We start from the raw sequence: 17790 nt of genomic DNA, 5'->3' as shown, positions 1-17790 counted from the left end.
CCAACCTGGCAAAAAATCAGAACATTGTCTTAAAAGATTGAATCTTCTGTGTATTTTATTAAGGTTTACTCCAACAGACAATACCCATAAGCATATATGTATTCAACAATAATCCCTTTTCTACTTTGGAGTGCCAGTGAGACTATACTGGAATGATACCTTTAAGATTTACTGAAAGCATCATTGTTTAAGATCTGTGAAATCCCGTCTGAAAATCTGCCAGACCTCTTTGTTTTCCTCTCTCAATAGTTCCATGAAGTACTGACTTAAATTTTCAGTAATGTTTGAAAAGATCCTGGCTTTAGTAATTGTTTCAATGTCCTTTCTTAATTTGAGAAAATATGCTTTGTGGAGATTCTAAAAAGAGTAAATAGTTTTATATTTGATGCAGCAAATTATTTTTTTAAACTTAAAATTTGTTCTACAACTCATCTTATGTTTCATTATGGGAAGTGGAAAAAAGAGAGGTGGCACTCCCAATGTTCTGCCTGGAAATTTCCTTAGCTAGGAATGGGTTTGTTGGGTACTTTTCTGTTTTCTGCATTACTGCTGATTGAATTTGCCCACATTTTCTAGCAGAGCATAATAAAGGCCAATAGCCAGAAAATTCCAGTAATCTTTTTCAGAATTTCCTAATGTTCTCCCTGACAGGAGGCTGTAGGCATCCTCTGCCTGTGCTAATACTCTCTTTGGGGCTTTTGAAGGCTGATATTAGTACTCTCTTTGGAACCCACTCCTAGTCCCAAAGTCTATACTACCTGTTGTATACATTAGTTATGGGAGCAATGTACTTCTGGTCACTCAAATCAGTTCTGGTTATCTCTTGATACTCCAGAGATAGAGTGTTGTATACAACAAGGTAGTGATGTACACAACAACATACATATTGACCATCAGTTTCAATGTGGGTGGCTTGCCACAAAGCATCAACTTGTGCAGGTAGACTGGAGCTACAGGATCTCCTTCTAAGATGGCTAAATTACAAGACTTGCAAGTTGTTGCCAGCTGTCATTTTTTAATGTGTCAGCCTCCTTACAGGCAGTTCCTACTCTTTACAGTGTGGTGGCTGAATTCCAAGAGCAAGTAGGAGAAGAGATAAAAAATAGATACCTCCAGCCTCACCTGCTCTACCTCCCCTCCCCACTCCTCCCCTCCCTACTAGCCCTTCTCCTTCTCCTCCTTCTCCTCCTTCTCTTTCTTCTAAACCCAGGGCCTTTTCACTGAGCTAAATCCCCAGCCCTTGTCTAAATTTTTTTTTGAAAAAGGGTCTTGATAAATTGCTAAGGTTAGGCTACAACTTGTGATCCTCCTGCCTCAGATACACAGCGTGTTGGGATTACAAACATGCACACCCAGCTGCTTCCAGCTTCTCAGGGCCCAGGCCTGAAAGCATCACTTTCAGCATACTCTTCCATTCAATCAGTCACGAGCAGCCATACACCTATCTCTCAAGAGTTTTTCAGCATCGTGTTCTAAAAGTGTCAAAGCTATCTAGTGTATATATGAATATTTCTAATTATTCTGTAATCTGTGTTCTTACAACTTCTTTGCATTATTTCTAGGTCTTCACCTGGAGACTACACAGGACAAACTTCTCCATAAAATCCTCTTTTAAGTGTTTTGAAAATAATTGTGATGTTTCTAACTTTATTCTGCTTTAAAAACCTCACCCCACTGTGGGGTAAGATTAAGCCTTACTGGTGCCTACAATTGCTCACCCTCATCTCAGTCATACTCCTGTTACACTTTGTCAAGCATGCTCATTCCAGAGGCTAGCTTTGGAAACTGCACACCATCCTGTGAGCATGGTCTGACCAGCCCAGAATTGAGCAGGGACATTATTCATTCTTACCTACATTTTTAATAAATATAAAAGCAAATTAGATTTGTGCAAATTATATTATCATGTAAGTATTTACCAAATATGGTATGGTTTTAAGTATTGTTGGTAGCAATTTTTCATTTATCCTACTTTCCTTAAATATATATTTATAGAGTTTCTGTAATTATAAATTTAAAATTACATTGACAAGTATTTTCTCAGTAAAACCAATCCTCTCTCTTTTGTCTATGTCCATTTCTACTAATATTGATGTATTTTTAGAAGTAAAATATTATGCAAATAATATCATTTAATTCCAGGCTTTCTTAATTTGGGGGGGATTAGAGTTTGAACCTAGGACTTTCACACTGAGCTACATCCACAGACATGTTTTTTTCTTTTCTTTTTTGCTTTATTTTGAAATGAGATTTTGCTAAGTTGCTCAAGATGGCATCTAACTTGCCATCCTCTTGTCTCAGGCTCCCAGAGTGCTGTAATTACAAGCATGTACCACAACACTTGGCTTCTTAATTCTTAATGTATAAAGAAAAAAGCATTTAAAATAATTATTGAGCTATTGTTATAATATTCTCTTTTCTTGATGAAATATATATTGAACTATATTATATTTGATTTATTTTTATAAAACATGAATTATTAGATCAGATCATAAGTATATATTTTAGGTTTAGAAACAAAAAATGTTAATAAATTTAATAAATAGGAAATAGGAATTTTAGCACAATCAATGGATAAGACACAGAAGAATTTACATTTGTGCCTTCTCTAGTTCCTCAGAATCATTATCCATGTTAGTGACATTTTTCAGATGGATAAAAACAATAGATATCTTTATTGGGAATATCTTGACCAAGGATAATTGAAATGAGGTGTTTGTTAAGCAACCACATCCCTTGAGATAATTTACGCCTAGCATTCTGACTCAGTTGCATTGAGATGGAGTAGAAGAGCATTGGTATATGCCTTTTAGTCCATTTTTGGTTATTATAATATAATATTACAAGCAGTAATTTATAAAGGATAGAGAGTTATTTTCTATAGTCCTAGAAATAAAGAAGTCAAAGATCAAGAGGCTAGATGTGGTGAGGTTGTTCCTTCTTGCTGTGCAATAACATGGCAGAAAGCATCACATGGTAAGATGGAGCCAGCAGGCAGGCCCAGGTCCCTTCTTTCTCGTAAAACCACTAATACAATTATGAGAGCTCACCTTCACATCCTTCTCTATCATAATTACCCTCCCACTGCCTCACTTAAATTTCATCCATATAGGATTTGGAAGATTGTTTTCAACACAGGAACTTCAGAAGACACAGTGAAACTGTAACAAGGTGATTCATGGTGCTCCAAGTGAGACTGATGTGGATGGTTTTTGACTCATATCTTCAGAAATACGATGGCAGCCACTACTGATTGCTCCACTGCAGTATTATCAGTATGATCCATTGTCTGCTCTGCCACCCAATAGTTCCAGGACCAAGCCACTTATTAATAGTATTTTAACGGTACACTTTACTTTCCCTCCAGATTCCCCACAGTCTCTTGATGTCAAGGCTTTAATTTCTTTCCACATTTGGTCTTCTGGTTCTTGCATGGGTGGTTTTATTTTTGTTATTTTTCAAGCATAAGCGGCTTCATTTCTCTCCATATCTTTTCTTTTTCTCCCTATTTAGGGTTTTGGGAACATCTCTTTCCTGACTCCTGTTCTTTTTTGGTCTGTTTTGAGATTTCAGTATTATGCATTTTACCATTCCTAGTGAGAAGGCAGAATTTAGAGTGTAATATTCTGATTGAAATATTAGCTTATATGTGTAAGGCTGTTCAAATCTAAATCTCTTGTTTTCTTCTCACATAATGATTTAAAACCTAAGATTTATTTTTTCTGTGAAGATAATTTATACTGTAATTTTTCTGTAACTATTTAGATGAAATGCCTTTTTTTCCATTAAAGGCATTGTGAGGTTAATTATATTAAAATATTTAAAATTATTTTAATATAAAAACTGTATTCCTAAAATGAGCCAAAATTTCCTTATTGTGATGTTTCTATAATTACTTACTTTGAGTTTAAAAATAATATTTTCTCAGAAGTTATGCATAATGTAAAAACACCTTTTACATTTTTCATTTATAATTGAATTTTTCAATAATTTAATGTAAGCCTGATCTTTTCATTGTGAAATTTACAACTGCAGATAGACTCTGTAAAGTGAAGAAAGTCAAAGATATTTTGTCATGACTCAGTTTTAGGACATTGTATTTTTCTTGAATACTGACTCTTGCTCAGACTTTCAAAGTGATTTTCATAATATTATCCATAATCTCTCATCTGTGACACTTTCATGCATCTATAGGCTCATTCCATCTTTCCCTTTTACTAGTGTTTACTCTCTAAATGCTTGATAAATTTTAACAGAACTTTATTAACATCAGTTTCACAAGGACAAACTTTTATTGATCTTTATAAAATATCCTTTTCATATTAATAAGCTTAACTTTATTACTTCACCATCTACTGTTTCATTTTTTAACTTGACTGACTTCATATGTTATACACTTAGCTTCTTTCTCTTCTTTTTGATATAAAATTTCATGCTACAAGAATGGTTTTAGACAACTTTAGATTTACATGACATGTTTAGATCTAGTATTTGGTTTTCAGTAAACATTAGATTTCAAATTTTTCATTATGACTACTTTTTAAACAAGTATTTTTGGTGATTTTTGTTAATTAAAAATATTAGTGTGTGCTTGCAATGCGTAATTATTATGTCCATCTTGGAAAATTGTTGTGTATACATGTTTCACCTTTGACATTTTACTTTTTCTTCTTCTTTCAATCCTCCCCTCTCTACCATTCCAGATCTCTTTCTCATCTCCATAAGACTTCACTGCTGTTTTCAATCACTTATCTTTTATTTTGCTTTTTACATTATTTATATTTTGGGTTTCTTATATAAGTGAAACCATGTGATATTTAATTTTCATTATCTGATTTTTTAAATTTAGTATTATGATCTAAGGTGCATCCATTTTTCTACAAATATCTCAAATTTTTCTTTATTCCCAAATAGTAATCCATTGTGCATATATGCCATATTTTCTTTATCAGCTCATCTGTTTGTGGTCTTATAGGCCACTTCCATAATTGAGCTATTAGACACTGTAATAAGCATGAGTATGCATATATCACTGTAAAGGTGCCTTTAATTCTTAGGGTAAGTTAACAAGAAGTCGTATTGCTGGGAATTTCTATTTTTAGTTGGTGGGGAATTTACACACTAATTTCCATAGTGCCTCTACTTGTTTATGTTCTAACTAATAATGTAGAAGGGTTTCTTTATTACCCAAACTACAACAGTATTTGTTGTTCTTTGGATTCTTGATGATAGACATTCTTTCTGGAATAACATGGAATTTCAGTGTTGTTTTGATTTGCATTTCTCCAGTAGCCACAGGTATTGAACATTTTTCTGTGTATTTATTTATTGGCCATATGTAGTACTTGTTCTTTAAGGAAGGTCTATTCATTTCAATTGACTATTTTTGATTGGGTGTGTTATTTTGTGGAGGATCTAATTTTTTTTAATTGTTTATATCCTCTAAATTTTTGCCCTCTGCTTGAGGAGTAGCTGCCAAAAACCTTTTTCCCATTCTGTGAGTTTTCTCTTTATTGTGCTTTATTTTCTTGCTATGTAGAAGCTTTTAAATTTGATTTAGTCCCATTTGTTGATTATTAATACAGCTTCTTATGCACTTAGGTTTTATTTAGAAAGTCTTCACCTATGCTTGTGTTTTCAGAATTTTACCTGTTTTATCTTCCATCAGATTCAATATTTCTCTTTAAGTAACTAAGTCTTTGATTCATTTTGGTGTTATTTTCATACAAAGTGAGAGAGGCCACTAAATCAGGGTGAGGAAAGAAAAACTTATGAAGTGAAGTTTTGAAAATAAAGGGAAGCTGAGAATGATAGTAAAGAAAAGTGGGAAAAATGAAATTAAATTTAAAAAAGGAAAGTAAATAGAATTAGGTAAAGGTAAAGAAAAAAACAAAGAAATAAAGAAAAGTAAATATAAAAAATAATTAAAGAGCAAAAGAGAAAAACAGAGCAAATGAGCAAAAGTTCCCCATAAAAGAAAAAAAAAAAGAAATGAGTCCAAAAATTTTCTCTACATTTAGTTGTTTTAGTAAGTAATTTACTTCCAGGACATGTGGTATTGGAATCCACTGGGTATTTAGGAGTGCTATCATGTTAATTATTTTCCTTTTTTTTTTTTTTTTTTTTTTTTTTTTTGACAAAATGTTCAAAACCAAGTGAATAAAGAAGGAAAGGTGACTATTCTCCTATAACTATGTCCCACATCCTGACAGCAAGACAGGTATACCACCCCTATTATCAAATAACATTCTGAACACATAAGGCTTTGGGATCCATTATAGATCTAAACCATAAAAGCTGCTGAGTGACATCTTGGGCCTATTTTAGCTATAAACCCCTTTTTGCTGAATGAATGTTGAGTCAAGCACTCCGCTTTCTACTTGCTGAGATCCATAAATTCTGTGTTACTTGGTTCAGGGCTATATACGCTTTAGCAGATTTTAGTGTTTGTGCTCTTCTCTGCAGCCTGAGCCACTTTTAACCCTCATTAGTTTTGCAGCCTGGGTTTGTTTGGTGTCTCACTTGCTCCAGGAGCCCCACTGTCCATATATTCCAGAATGTGGCAAATGTCCAAGCCAAGTCATATCTCTGATCATGTTGGCAGATGAAGAAAGCAAATGAATAACTGGGATCCATGCTGATATTATCTATCTATATTTCATTCATCTATCTGTCGTCTCTATATTATATTCTTTCTTCTAGAATGGCTTTTGTTAAACTTTTCTAACATTTTATTCTCACTCCACTTTTCTGTTTTTACCTCCTTTGGTAGTTTTTCATTTCTTTTTTGTCTGTGATTGAGAGTTAACTTAAAATTTTAACTTAAATACATAATGACCATTTTAGTTTGGCCAATATGTCTGCTATTCCAAAATTTGTTATAAACTTGAATATCACCAACAACTCCTTCATTATATTTATAAGTTTGGATTAGAGTCATTCAGGCCTCATAAAATTCCTCTACATTTTGAAAGATTTAATGAAATGTAATCATGTTTCTTCCTTAAGTATTTGACACAATTCACAAGGACATCTATTTGGTTATGTGTGTGTATGAACATTTTTTTTATAAGAGATATAATGATAGTCAGATTTTCTGGTTTTATACTGTATAAGTCTTTGATTACTTGTAATTTTTAAAAGAATTTGTTTTTTCAATTTTTTCTATAAAATTTTCTCAAAATATGTTAAGATTTTTTTGATAATCTATTATTTCTGGTTTTGATAACTTGTGCTGCCCATCTGCCTACTGGTTATCTAGTGGTTATCTTTGTTTTAATTTTCAGTATCAACTTTTGACTTTTGTAATTTTCTATTTTTTGTCTGATTTCACTTTCTTTTTTTTCTTCCCCAAGGCAGGACTTTACTGGGGAAGGAGCTGCTGAGCTGCCTCGAACAATGGTGAGAGAGGGTGAGACTAACTGGGGGTGAGGTTTAAATAGGGTGGTGTAGCAGGGAGAGTATAGTGAGAGTTGAGCAAGAGTGCCAGGTGATTGGAATGGTATGATCATATAGGTAGCAGAGTGGAGCAACAAGCTAGGTTTTGCTGCTCCAGAGAGGGTAGGTTTCACTTTTCCAAAGTGGCTCATTTCCATAAGCAGGAACCATTTTAGAATATAGGACCATTGGGGCCATTTTGTCTGGTAGAGAACTGTATCATTCCAGACTCTTGTTATTATGGAATAGGGGCTAAGGTCTCTTTTTCTGTAGCTGCTTCCTGCTGTCAAAGGAACATTGTTGGGTGGGGCCTTTAGATGGCCAAGGTGTGGTCTCATATTTAGGATCCAGCACCGGTAGTGAGGGGCTGGTAGCCAGCCATGATGAGTTCACTGGACATCTGGTTGGTAAAGGCTCACATGTGTTCCTTTAAGAAATTTTGAAAAAAGCAAAACAGAGTCCAAAAAGTAGGATTATACAGAGGATGGTGAGGGATCCTAAGAAAGGTGGGAGCCAAGGAAACCATTGGTTAAAATATCCCGACAAAAGATGTTGGGTTTCTAGATCTTGTCTGCACTTTTCTATGTGTTCCCTGAGCTCCTTTACTTTGTCTCCAACAATGCCAGATTGATTTACAAAGTAACAACACTCTTCTCCTAATAGGAGGCATGTTCCCCCTCTTTCTGCTATTATATCCAGAGCTCATCTATTTTGGAGTACCACAGCTGCCAGCAAATTGATTTGGGACTGTAGGGTGACCAGAGAGAGTCAGCTACCTTTTCCATGTCTACATTTAGCTCTTGGGATAGGGAGTAATAGAAGTGTGTTCATGTTGAGATTCCTGCCACCCCAGTGCTAATTCCCACCAGAACTCCGGCTCCCATTAGGAAAGGGAGTACAGGAAGGACACACTTGTTAAGATGATGGGGAGAAACCTATTGTAACATTTGGGTTTCAGTATAGATGGTGAGGGGAGGACTAAGGAACCCCATGTAACATAGGGAGGAAGGGATTCTGTTTATACAATGGAAAGTTTGGGAATCACAGATGAAGAATATCCCCTTAGAGAGACAGGTTATAGAAGACTCAGGAATGTTGACAATGCAAGTACAAGGGGTGAATATGTTTGTTTAAGCTTGGACGAATTTGTACATGTCTAATTGTCATGTTTGGTGGACTCTAGTTGGGATGCAAAAGGACCTAGCATTGTGGTGACATTTTTTGGGGAATCAGGTTTTAATGGGGGCGGGTAGGGAGGGTTACAGGTATCGGGACATATGGCTGAAATCCAACATTCATTTTGGTTTCCTGGCAGATTTTACAAGGTGGTGTTAAAGAGATGTTGGAGTCTCTGATATGTTTGAACTGTCTTTTTAGGGATGATAAATCAATTCCCCTGTATTAAGTCTAGCTGTATAGATATGTATCTGTAGTTATGCTTTTCTACTGGGTGTTTAAGACCAAGTTTCAGTGAGACCTATATTAAATAAAATTAACCTCTTGCTATCTATCAAGGTCAATTAGGTCTCTTCAGGCATTAATTTGGAACCATGCATAGAGCCTCTCAGCTCCTCTGTCAGTGTCAGCCATCAGGATGGGTCAAGGACTTACTTGACCATGTCACTTTCAGTGAAAGCATGGGAGATTTTTCCCTTTTTGCGACCCTCCTTTGGCACATGGTACATTTGTCCTCTGGTGTACATCAATGTCCCTGCTCAGGAGGTTGGGTGACTTACCAAAGATGTAGGATCCTGTAGAAAAAGTTCCCTCATATCCTGGATTCTTTGTTGACCTTGAGGGGCTAGGGCCAAAATATTGGCAGTCCTCTTAGCCTGGTTACCTTTCTAGTTTTGGTCTCCAAACTTTAGTTGTTGAACACTCAGTAGAGAAGATCAGTAATGTTAATAGTGCAGTAGGAGCAGTGAGCTTAACTATTACAATTTTACCTGGATAGCAAGCATTTTGGTAACTAAAATATAGTTAGAGGATTATTTTTATCAATCTTGGTTGTTCTAGTAGTTGATTTCCTGTAGAATATTAACAGAAAAACTTTCAATCAGGAGCCACACATAATAATACTTTAGCATGACAATCATGATGACATTATCTTTGTAACAAACTTAGATATGTATCTTAGTATAAGATAGCCATTGTTAAATTCACTCACTACCCTTCTACATAAAAAACAGGAAACTCTTAAGTTATTCCCTTTTGATAGGGTGCCATCTAAAGAAAAATGTACCTTTTATCATGAGTAGCTGGAGCAGAAGTGAAGGGTGAATACCTGGATCAAAAGGTTACCACTAATGTAGCTTGGTACCCAAAAGATCTTTTAATAACACCTTGTTTTTCCCACTGAAAATTTGTGTTTTGAAAATAACCAATATAAACATATTATAATAATATATCTAAGCAATGTTAATTGGGGGTGTGTCTTCCCATAAGGCTATGAAAATTATTGGGGCTCCCATTAGTGAACAAAGACCAGAAATAACTTTTCTGAGCAGCTGCTTCTTTATACATCAAGGAGAGTCCCATCATCGAGCCATCTCCCAAACCTAAACATTTTCATTTAATTATCTTGACAAATTTCCTTTTTATATAACCTGTAAAACCAGATTGTAACAATTAATTTGTAGCCAATGACAAATATATATATACTTTTTGAGTTAGAGAATGTAGACAGCAATATGTATTACAATCAAAATTAATCTTTGATGTCATTTTGATCAGCTAGCAACCTGGGAGAAAAGGAAGGCATGCCTTTAATAACACCTATCAAAAATACAATTGGACAAACACAAACAAACAATTGGACAGACACTGACAAACATATAAGACAATTTATGAAACTAGAGTGCAGTCAAATATATTTGCCCAATTGAATTATAATATCTCTTTTAATTAAGACTGGTCAAAACTTTTGTAGGTCAATTACCAGAGATCACTTTCAAATAGAATCAGAAGGAATAAAAGCACTTTATAACAGTAGCATAATCTTGTGTTATAGTTATTGTCAGAGGTCTATAAGCAGAAAGTAGAGAGAAGGTGAAGTAAATCCTTTAATTACAATTTAAGAATTTGCAATGTAAAAGAAATGTTTTAAATACATCAATTAAACATCTGGAAAACAAACACCAATTAAACATCAATTTAAATTGGAGATGAAAGGTACATTTGTCAAGTAGCTGAAATTTGTAATCTGAATTTTGATTTTTTTTTTTTTTCCTTTACCAGCAGGACAACATAGCTGATTTGAATATGGAGCAAGCAGTCTGTAGCAGGTACTGGGGTGGAACCCAGAATTTGGTCTGAGAGCTCTGATCTTAAGCATCACATTTTCTTTGAATTGTGTTTTGTTTTTTTTTTGTACCAGGGATAGAACTTGGATCCTTGCACTTGTGAGACAGGCAGCGGAGCCACTATCTAAATCCTCGGCCCAGTGAATTGTTTTAAAACCTTGTATTTTATTTTCTAATATTTATGAAGAAAACAATAGGCCCTGATGAAATTTTTTGGTAATGTAGCCTGCCAAACAAGTTTTTGATATGTAAATAGGCAGGGTCCAGAGAGGATTTTACTTTCTTTTTTAGAGTCTTGCTTCCCTCTCTCCTCAGGGGAAGCTGAGTCAAAGAGAGCAGGCAGAGCAGTGGGTGTAGGCACCTTAAAAGTCTCACCTATCTTAGCAGCCTTTTGTGTAACCTGGCAATAGAAGGTAAGAGGAAACACAGAGGTAGAGCGTGACTGCTGCATCTGAGGGGACCGGGTGTTAACTCACTCTCCTGTTTGGGAGGGTCTAGAGGAACAGGGAGACAGTGTGTGGTGGAGAAGGGGCGGGGGGCTTTGGGTGTGGCGAATGAGGTCTCTGTGGGGAGGGAGAGCTAGAGGAGGGAGCCAAGCCAAGGAAGAGGCAGATGTGGGGTCAAAGGGTGTTAGATTGACAGAGGGAGGGACGGGTATGAAGGTAGGAGAAAGCCTGCACGGAGGGGACTTCAGACCATTTGCCCTTGCATTGATAGAAGTTGTAAAGATCCTGTAAAAGGTTCGGGTTGAATGTTCCATTTTCTGGCCAGTGGTCGTCGTTGTTTAATTTATATTGGGGCCTGATTTCAGTAAAAAAAAAATAAGGCGTTGGGGCTTGATGTGGCCTGTGAGCCCAAGAGTTTTGAGATTAGCTAGCAAACATCCCAGCTGTGTTAACTCCCATGTCTAGGGAGGGCCAGATGTGGAGGGTGAGTATCAGATTGCTCCCGAGGAGATGGGCAAAAGGGAGGAGCATCCTCGTCCCCTCTGACTATCTCTGGAGAGAGAACAAGAGGAGCCAGGGCGATGGGGTGTCCCCCAGGGGCGACGGTCCTGGCCAGGGCCAAGGAGTCTGTCTGACCTAGTGCTAGGATTTTCTGAGAGAGACAGAGAACCCTAGAGAAAGAGGCTGGTCTGAGTACTCACCCAGAGATTAGGGACCCGTGTGGATTCGGGGTGTCAGCAACAGCAAAGGTGAGTGAAGGATGGTCGGGAGCCCAGTCAACCCTGACCATTGGGAGATTGTCATGAAATCCCGACCATTGCCTTCCCGAGTTTCGGCACTGGAATGAAAGAAAACAAGCCAAAACAGGAGCTTCCGAGCCAGATCTTTATTGGGGTAGGAGCTGCAGGGCTGCCTCAAACAGTGACGAGAGAGAGCTGATTTCACTTTCAATGGTCTGTCTTTTAATCTTTATTATTTCACTTTTTGTACTTATATTTGTTTTTCTTTATTTTTCTTTTACTAGCTTCTTAAAATGCTACCTTATGCTATGGATTTTAGAATTTTCTTCTGTTTTATATGAAGAATTAAGAATATAATTTTAAATTAATCACAGATCCAATTAACAAATTTTATATATGCACATTATCATTTTTTGTTTTAAAATATTTTTAAATTTTCCTATGTACATGATGATTGTCCCATATTTTGTATCTTCCATTTTCAAGTGCATACATTTATTATAAAAGTTATTGTTTGGATTAACCCACGTTCAAACACATATGAGTGGTGGTTGTTTGCTATATTTTCTCATAGCTTACATCCATCTTCTAGTATGATTTTTCATTTTGTACTCCATCTTTAAGTTGTTCTTTTCATTTTGAAGTGATGCTTCTGAGTTTTTTTCTTGTTTTAAAAATTCTGTTTTACATTCATTCTTGAAATGTAGTTATGCTTGGTACTGTATATAGTTCTATGTTGTCAACCATTTTTTGCTTTGAGGATATCAAGAGAATATGGCATTATGAAAGTATTATATAAAAATGAGGCTGATGGGATCTGTAGACTCAGTGTGGAGCATATGACTGCACATATCAGAGTAAGTCCAATTCCTATGTTGTGGAGATATATATATATATATATATATATATATATATATATATATATAAAATCAGTTTCTCAGTGGTTATCCTTCAGACTTGTTAACTTTGTTTTGTATCAGTCAGTGGATCCATTATTTTGATTGCCCAGCCATAAATTTCAAATGTAAAATATAGAAAACATTAACTATACATAATATTTTGAATGAGTTGATGACATCTGAAATCAATTTTTCTTTTTCTGCTAATCAAAATAATATAGCTCTTTGTTCAATATGATACTTAACATGGTTAATAGTTCAAAGCTTAGTGGTATTAGTTATAAACAAATGGCCCAGATGCTTACATATTTTAGCAATTTAATGCATTTCGTGAGAAAACTGTTATTCTTAAAATTGGTGCCACTTTAGCAGTAGTATATAGTTTTGTAAGGAGTTTATGATTTGAAAAAATATTTAACTTTGCTACGAAGAAGAAGAAAACACATAGTGTAATGTAACTCATGTAATGATTATCCAAGATATTGTCAAAACTCATGGGATGTGTTAAGTGCAGATGCAGAATAAACAAGTAACTTGCAAAATACATCAAGAATCTATAAGTTAAGCAAAATATAAATAGTAAATTATAGCTTATATGACATGCTAAAGATAGAATGATTGCATTGTAAGGTGAAATAAATAAAAGTGTTACATATAGATAAAACTGTATAGAAAGATCATGTATTGATGATATATCCTATAGGCTAAATGACACCTCATTTCTACATGAGTCACCCAGTGAAGACATGCAGTACAGACCTATTTTTTCCCATTGAGTTTATTGGTACATTTTAGGTATAAAATACAGTTGCATTCATCATTGGGATCTTGTACCTTTACATGAGTATCTTGGTTCTTTTTTTTTCCCCTTCCCCTGCCCTCCCTTCACCACCTCCACCTTTCCCTATTTGCAAAGACTTTGTTTCCATTTCTTTCCTTTTCTCATATTTTTTCTTTTCCCTTCTTTCCTTTCCCCTACCCCTCCCACTTTCCCTACTCCTTTAGACCTTTTCTTCCTGTTACACAATATCAATTACACATTTTAAAAATTACAATATCAAGATCTAGAAGACATTACCACAGATTTTACAGAATTTAAAAGGATATAGAAAGCATATTACAAAAATCTTTTTGGAAATAAATTTGATAACTTCTAAGAAGTACTTTGGAAGACAAATTAATGAAACTAACTCTGGAGGAAATGTAAAATTTGAATAGCACCTATTAAAGAAAGTATATTCCTAGCTTGAAAACCTACCTATATGACAACAACAGGGTCATATACATTTTAACTGATAAATTATATCAAACATTTTAAAGCAGAAAAAAGAAGGAATGCTTCTCCCCTCATTTTAGGAAATCAACATTGTGATAATACTAAAACTGGATAAAGAAGTGATGACAGAAAACTTCCCAAGTGGGGCAAAAGAACTTGACACACAGATAAGTGAGGCATATAGGACTCCAAGTACCTGTGATCAAAAAAAAAATCTACACATAGGCATATAATAGTTAAGATTCCAGAAACCAAACAGAAGAATAGAATTCTACAAGCAGTTAGAGAAAAGAAACAAATCACATACAAAGGAAAGCCCATCAGAATCACAGCAGACTTCTCAGTGCAAACCCTCAAGGCAAGAAGAGCTTGTAGTGAAGTATTTCAACCCCTAAAAGAAAATAGCCTCCAACCCAGATTGGTGTACCCTGCAAAATTATCTTTCAAAATTGATGGAGAAATAAGATACTTTCATGACAAAGAGCACCTTAGAAACTTCATGTATAACAAACTGGCACTCCAAAAAATTTTAGAGAATACCCTAGGAAAAGAAAATGAAGATCACAACCCCAGGAAGCCCAGCAGAATGAATCCATTAGGCTCAACAAGAAATTATAGTCCCATTTTTACCTGAGATATGCTCTGGCACAAGACAGGCAGATAAAACCCTTGGCTGTTTAGCAGACTAATTAGAAAACTACTTGTTTCTTAATCTGTCTGAGAGAACAATGTGCATCATTGTCATGGTACCTTTGTCTATGATCTTCTTGCATACTTATATCATGAGAAAGGAAGGATGTGTTGAAAGAGTAAGAGAACATTTTGATATTATGTAACTTAGAATTCATTTAGGAGTTCTTTTTATTTTAAGTCAGACCCTATTTGAAGTGTGTTTGCCTGCTTACTCCATCTCTCTCCTCTAGATCTTGTTTCAAAATTTTACTATATCTAATAAATTGTAAACTGCCTTACTGTGTTGTGACCTCAAAGGTACTTGGTATGATTTTGTTCTCAGAGGCTGTCACTGCATAAGGTAATTTCCTGTATGATAGGTGGTATCAGGATAATTAGAACATACTTGATAATATTCTTTCAAGTGGATACTAAAGACCAATTACTAAGGACTTATAAAGGCATAAGTACAATATATGGTAGGAAAGGAATATCCAGTTGTATTTATTGTAGCAAGCCAATATTTATCTGTGTGACATCTTTTTAACTTTGACCAATACCGGATATTTCTAAAGGGATAAGGAAAAACAAATCCTCCATAAAGATGTTAATTAACCTGTAAACTACCTGAGGCCATATATCTTCTTATACTATCTGGTTATGATCATATGTCCTAGAAAATGATAACTTGTGGTCCCTAACATTTTGTTGTTGTTTTGTTTTTTGTTTTTTGATATCAGGGATCGAACTCAGGTCCTTGTGCTTGTGCAGCAGGCGGCGAAACCACTGTGCTAAATCCCCGGCCCCATGGCATTTTAATTTCTATAATTATAGATAGTTTGCTTTATATAAATTCATAATCCTTTTCCAAAATAATATTCTACCCCAATGAATCCCACATACCAATAGCTAGCATATTAAAAGCTACATTCCAATGATGCTCACAATATTTCACTAACTGCAACACCTGTCTAATGTTGTCAGAGTCCCTATTTATCATGCACTCTGTTGTCAGATTAATCTCACTAAAGAGATGCTTTGAGTCACTGTCATTTTTATATTGTTCCAATGGATTTAAATTGAGTTTCAGTAAAGTCAAATTTTTATTCTGGCATTCCAAAACTTCAGAGAACCAGGACCTATTTCTTTCCCAGACTTATAATTTCTATTGTAAATTTTTATTGTAAATCTAACTATGATTGAAGTGCTTGATTTTTTGGTCTCCCTTCTAAATTCAACAAATTCTATAGAAGTAGGAGATACACAATTACAAATGTATATCCTTTTTTACCTATTCATTGTTGTATGTTCTGGCCAATAGTCTCATCATCTCCAAAATGGGTCAATTATAGTTGTAAGTAAAATCATAACCATAATTATACTGTGCTCAAACATTATAAATATTAAATTAGGTAATGTAGATAATCCATAATATATTTTATATTCTGAGAACATGTCTATTCTCCCAGCACTTTCTCCTTGTACAAATATACTTACATGTAGATTGACATAAAGATATAGGTAGATATAACTACAGATACATACTTTCCAAACACTGCTCTGTAGGTCAGCTACATCTACATTTCAAAAATTCCACTATGGTCTTGAAAAATAGTAAAGCCTCATTAGCTTCCCAATCAGGAAAAATAATTCTACTTTTACCTTAAATCTTCTCACGATATAATCTTGACAACTTCAGTGATCTTACTTAACTGGACAGGGAAAAGCTAGGAAGAGCTTCATCCCTCATACATATGAGCCACACAGTGCTATTCAGCCCTTATGCCTGAAATAAACTTCAAGATAACATATATGAGGTTAACAAATAGGATCATCATTAAATTTATCAAGATGCATCCAGAAAGACATCAAACAGATAGGTCAAATAGATCTATGTAGAAAGTCTGGGCCATTCAAAAAACAAGCATAATCAACCCAAAATAAAAATTTGAAAACTGGATGAAGTGTACAACATTGTTCAAGTTTTAGATGAAGAAGGTAGAACACAACTGGGGATCTATGATTTTGTATCACGTTTTCCTTTCATTCAATTCAAAATATTGCCTACTTTCTCTTAGTACTCTAAGCAATCCCATAAGATAAAAACGTACTGATTAGTTTGCAAATAGTTTCAGATTTTTTTAAGTATCTTAGTCAATTTGGGCTATTATAAAAAAAAAACCTTACATTGGTTAATATATCAACAACAAAAATTTTTTTCTCATAGTTCTGGATACTTGACATTCAGTCTAAGCACCAGCAGATTCTGTGTCTGGTGAGAGTCCATGATACAGACTGTCAACTTCTTATTGTATCTTTACATGCCAGAGCAGAGAGAAGCAACCTCTCTCAGAATTCTTTTTTTTTAAAGTCAGACTCCAAGTGTGTTAGCTTACTTACTCCATTTCTCTCCTCTACTTCTTGCTTCAAAATTTAAACATATCTAATAAATTGTAATACATGCTACATGCTATATAAATAGATTCTAATTGGTTAAAAGTAAAGGTATTAGGAAAGACATACTATGGTAATACTAATCAAAAGGAAAAATGAATTAACTATGTTAATTGCACTCAATTAATTCATTTCACTTTAGACTTCTGAAGGGGGAAATTTTTCAAGCATAAAGCAGAAAAATCATATAATGGCAAAGAAGTTGATTCTAAATAAGATATAACAAATCTTGTCATGTATATACCTAACACAAAAGCATTGAGATACATGGGGAAAAAGTTGATAGAATTAAAGAAAGTAGAAAAATGCACTATTACATTTGAAGATTGCAATGCTTCTCTTTGAGTAATTGATAGAACAAGCAGACCGAAAGTGAATAAAGATGAAGTTGACCTCAAGGGTACTATCAATCAACTTCATCTAATTGACATTTATAATGTAGCCAAACAACAGCAGAACCCATTCTTCATGATTTCACATGGAAATTTACTACTATAAATTACATTCTGAGTTATAAAACACGCATTAGCAATTTAAAAGGGCTGAAGTTCTATGTAATTCTCT

This window comes from Heterocephalus glaber, unplaced genomic scaffold (genome assembly GCF_053883595.1).
Source record: "Heterocephalus glaber isolate CG9 unplaced genomic scaffold, H.glaber_assembly_v1.0 deba00000122, whole genome shotgun sequence".
Taxonomy (NCBI): Eukaryota; Metazoa; Chordata; class Mammalia; order Rodentia; family Bathyergidae; genus Heterocephalus; species Heterocephalus glaber.
This window is presented reverse-complemented; position numbering follows the sequence as displayed.